Source organism: Trichechus manatus, unplaced genomic scaffold, assembly GCF_000243295.1.
Source record: "Trichechus manatus latirostris isolate Lorelei unplaced genomic scaffold, TriManLat1.0 scaffold00120, whole genome shotgun sequence".
NCBI lineage: Eukaryota > Metazoa > Chordata > Mammalia > Sirenia > Trichechidae > Trichechus > Trichechus manatus.
In genome coordinates this window covers 8,569,896-8,574,986 of record NW_004444056.1, presented here as the reverse complement: position 1 = coordinate 8,574,986, position 5,091 = coordinate 8,569,896, and the positions used below count along the sequence as shown (strand labels likewise).

At 44.1% G+C, this 5,091-nt stretch overlaps 1 non-coding gene and 1 pseudogene across 1 annotated transcript; one reads left to right on the top strand and one right to left on the bottom strand.

Annotated features, from left to right (window-relative positions):
- Positions 1 to 5,091, bottom strand: part of LOC111822020 (ubiquitin carboxyl-terminal hydrolase 17-like protein 6) — an 83,812-nt pseudogene that overhangs the window by 11,618 nt on the left and 67,103 nt on the right.
- On the top strand, positions 1,145 to 1,254 carry LOC111822026 (U6 spliceosomal RNA). Its single transcript, XR_002825313.1, has one exon. It is a non-coding gene; the product is annotated as a U6 spliceosomal RNA (small nuclear RNA).

Below are 5,091 nucleotides of genomic sequence, written 5' to 3'. Positions count from 1 at the left end.
AACATAAAATCAAATTAATTATAAATTAAAATTAAATTAAGTTACATATAAAAAAGCATATGCAAAACAATAAAGCACAATTACATACATTATTAATGAAACTATAGATATAATAAAATATACTAAATAAGAGTAAATCAAATATTATTTTAAACATAACATTAAATTAGTTAAAATAATAAAATATAAACAACTGTTTTTTTTTCCAACTTGTTGTGAGATTGTAGGAGGATAGTACTAAGGAAAATTCCTACATTGTCATGACTTTTTTTTAATACCAACTCTTCCATGCTGCTTGAAATCTTTTAATAGGAAATATCTCCAGGGCTCAAACTGTCGGAATAGTGAAGAGCCAGGAGAGTTGCTGCTTTTGTCAACCAGATCCTCACGGAGTTTCTTCCTTTTCTCCATCATGTTTCTTCTCCAACTGGAGGTAACCCGTGAGGACGGGCTATGTCCATCCTATCCTGCAATGAGGTGGTGTGCACACACGAAGCAGGTGCTGAACCAGCCCTTCAAAGCCAACTTGTATCCAGATTGCCCACGTACTCGTAAGCCCCTCTCCTGAGTCTCCTCCTCTGACTCTGATCTCCATTTCTCAGCTCTGCAGGCCCACCACACCTTTACCCACCCACCCCACCCGGCTGCCCCCCTCCAAGGCTGCTCCGATCATCAACTCGGCCTGAGTCCAGCTCCCTTCCGACTCGTCCTTTTGTCCCAACTCCCATCCCCATCCACCCGAGGCCCAGTGCCTATTTGTGAGATCCCAGTGGACTGGGCGAGGTCGGATGCCTTGAAAACTTGCGCCGCATAGGTCGGAGGACAGCCCCTTGTCGGTATCCGGATGCCCAGTGTCACATGTCTGGGAAGAAGCCTGGACCCGCCCGCTTGCTGGCCAGGAGGCTCTCTGGCCCCTGACGCAGTCCCCACCCGCATCCCGCTGTACCGTCTTTGTCCCACGTGAATCTCAGGGCGCCTACATCAGCACTTCTCTTCCCTAAAAAACCAAAACCAAACCCCGTTGCAGTGGACTACATTCCTACTCATAGCGACCCTATAGTACAGGGTAGAACTGTCCCAAAGGGTTTTCAAGGAGCTGCTGGTGGATTCGAACTGCTGACCTTTTGGTTAGCAGTCGAGTGCTGTAATCACTTCGCCACCAGGAGCACATATACTAAAATTGGTAAGATACAGAGATTAGCATGGCCCCTGCGCAAGAATGACACGGAAATTCGTGTAGCGTCCTCCTCTCTATTTCCATCGAATTCCTACTTCCTCAGTCTCTGCTGCCTGTTCCTAATGTTTCTAAACTTTGCCAGCATTACCCGAGGTCTCCTCTTGCTGAAGGATAGGCCACCCCGGGTTGGGCTTTCAGGCGGGCTCCTTTCTACCAGAACCCCCCATGATTACACATGGGCATCTGCCACCATCCTGCTGGATCACATGACCTGTGGGGTGAGGGCAGTTAGGACATGAGTGCTGTGTCCAGGGCTGCGCCTAAGAGGTTCGTTTACCGTTACCATGGAGAGCTAGGGAACAAACCCCAGAGATGAGCTGTTTGGGTTAAGGATCCTTTGGAAACAAGCTAACAAAATTCTGATTGGTGCTTGGTGAGGTAAAGTAATTTCTACTTAGTGATATGGGTGTTTTGTTTGTTAGTTGCCATTTAGTTACCATAAGGAGTTCACAGAGTGATCACAGTTACATAAAGCCCCTTGGAAATAAACTGGCAACATTTAGTTTGGGCTTGGCTACAAGGGAAAAAACCACATTTTCTTAACAGGCAGAACTGATTCCACAGGTTATCTTAATGGACCTCTTGAATGGATTTCAAACCTGAACCCTATCCTAGTTTCATTTACTCCAGTCAGACACTTCCTTATGGTTTTTAAGATCTGTATATCAAAGTATAAATCTCAAGGAATTGGTAACCATTTCTAAAAATCACCTGACATCCAAGATTGTTTAATTGATGAGGTCTAAGTTGAGATTTCCATCAGCTGAGTACAGACCCAGGTGATGCCTAAGTTAGATGTGGAATAGTTGGAATTATTCCACGTTACACGTATGATATGATGAGTAGATGAAGGGGGGAAGTAGATCAAGTTGGCTCACGATAGAGTTCCATTGCTCTGTGATGCAGACCTGGAACTCCAGTCTGGAACACATGCTCTCAGTGCCCAGATTCCTGACGCAGTAGTTCACATCGGTTAATAGAGAACTATTTTCTTTTTCTGAGAAGTCTTAGAAACCCTGGGTGGAGTTCAAGCTTGACTGTGTGTGATGGTGATCATATTGTCTACTTCTTGTGGAGGCTGAAGATCGTCCTTCTGTTTATCAACTACCTACAGAGGAAGAAGTACAGCCAGAATGCTCCTTAGAAGTAAGGATGGCAAGACTTCGTTTCACATACTTTGAATCTGTTATCTGGAGGGACTAGTCCCTGGAGAAGGACATCATGCTTGGTAAAGCACAGAGTCATCAAAAAAGGAAGACCCTCAATGAGACGGATTGACACAGTGGCTGCAACAATGGTCTCAAAGATAACAGTGATTGTGAGGATAGTTCAGGACTGGACAGTGTTTCATTCTATTGTGCATAGGGTCGCTCTGAGTTGGAACCAACTCAACAGGCCCTAGCAACAACAGAAGAATTAGTTTTTGTAAGTATTTGTTGAAAACATTAGACCAGGCAGTTCTAGACCCAGTTCCCAACATGAACCGACACTTGCCTCTTCCTACTTTGCTACATCAATTACGTTAATGCAGAGAAATATTTAAGGTGGGGACTCAGAAGACATTAGAAGAGAATCAGTTTGAGAAGGCAGGGAAGGAGTTAGGACCAAGGCTTCTGTCCAAAGCTCACCATTTATCTGTATGGTAGAAGGCTCGGGGGTATAATCCAAAAGAATGTTCCCCTAGGCCTGGAGGAGATTATTAAGAGTGCTGGATGCCTCTGTTAGAAAAGTGTCCCAGAACACTTGCTCATCAGTCACCTCCCCATGCCTTGGTCTGTGAGCCAAGCCTCTGTGAAAGGGCTGATCTGCAGATCAGTGCTGAGCCTCTGAAACCTCTGATGACATGTGAAAGTAAAATTCTAGCCTCAGGAAGAGAACAATGTTATCTGGTGGATCATAACGCCCCTGTGGATCTGAGGTTCTGTGTCCTTCCTCAGCAGACAGCTATGGACTAAAATATCAATTGAGGTTCACATTCATAAACCTTTTTTGTTTCTCCAAAAAGGAAAATATGAAATCTTTTAACTGTAAATGAGTAACAGCGAAAGTACCTCTATATCTTTAAAATAGAAAGAAATAGTATTCGTGACAATTAAACGCCCCCCAAAAAACAAAAACAAAAATAAAACAAATCTGGTGCCGTCGAGTCAATTCTGACTCATAGAGACCCTATAACACAGAGAAGAATTGCCCCATAGGGTTTCCAAGAAGCTGCTGGTGGATTCGAACTGCTGACGTTTTCCTTAGCAGCTACAGCTCTTAACCACTGCTCCACCTTCTTCCTGGTCTTCACTTTTAGCATCAATTCAACCCTGCCCCCTAGTGGATGGACAGACCGGGGACTGGAAGAAGTGTCCCAGTTTCTCATCTTCCTATGAACCTTCCTCTGAGAAATCTTTTTTCTAGGAGGGATGGGCTCCAGTAGTTGATACGCTCAGAGACTATGAACCTTGAACCTCACAGATAGAAAAGATTAAGGGTAATTCTCAGAGAATCCAGGGTTCAACAGGTTGACATTTACATTTCAGTACTCTCAATTTTCAGAGCTTCCTTATTCCTAGATCAAACACACATCATATGTTCCCTTTTGCTTGTCATGTAAGTTGCAAATTGTTTCCCAATTAGGTATTTGCCATTACCTTTCCTTATGACATTTTCTGTTGTAATTTCCTAAGTTATTCCTGCAGTTATTTAAAAAAAAATTATAGAGTAAAATCTATTGATTATTACTTCTATTAATTTCTCTGGGTATATATCATTATTAGTCCGGGTTATCCTCTCTCAAATTAGAATTCACCCATGTATTGTGCTTGCACATTACCATTTTTATCCATGTAGTTTTTTTTTATAGTACTAAGCATATACGTAAATGAGATAAAATGAGAAAAATATAAATTAGGAAACACATAGGGCGAGGTCTGGAAGGGTCCCAGCATGCAGTGCACTTACCCCACCACCTGCCAAAAACAGATATTCACTGTCACCAATCAGAAGTATTCTAACCGGATACAACACAGAATAAATGTCAGGAAGAGGATAGAACTCAGGATCAATATGTGGATCAATATCAGGATAGGTCTTTGAGCAAAATTGATCTGGAGGGGAGATGCAGCCAACCCCCTCCCCCAAGCTCAGGAAGCAGCCCTCGGCTCTTGGGATATGGCCCTCTGCTCTCAGGTTGCCGTCCTATACTCTTGCAGCAAATACCTCTATTCTTCATGCGTGGTCAATTGCTAGGGACATGGCCCACTGCTCTAGGCATGGCCTCCTGATCCAGGTGTGGTCCCTTGCTCTCATGGCACAGCACCCTGCACTTGTGTCATGGCTCCATTCTCTTGGGTTATGGTCATCTGCTGGAGACACAGCCCCCTGCACTAGGTGCAGCCCCCTTGTGATGGTTAAGGTTGTGTATGAACTTGACTGGCCCATAATTCTCAGTGGTTTGGCAGTTATGTAATGATGTAATCATCCTTCATTTGGTAATCTGATGTAAGCAGCCAATCAGATGAAAAGGGAGTTTGCTTGGGGGTGTGGCCTGCATCCAATGTATATTTACAGATGTTCTGGCAAAGCTCGCCTGCTCTGGATCCTGTGTGTGTCTCATCATCATTTGATCTCAGTTTTTGGGACTTCAGTCAGCAGCCTGCTGTATTGTCTGCTAGTTTTGGGATTCGTCAGCCTCTGCAGCCCATAAACCAGCAGCCTGCCATCTGATCGTCCAATCTTAGGTTCGTTAGGCCCTGCAGCTCCAGTCAGGAGAAGCCTCCAGCCTGACACCTGACCCATGGACTTGGAACTTACCAGCCTCTACAACCACATGAACAATTTCCTTGATAAAATCTCTCTCTCTCTCT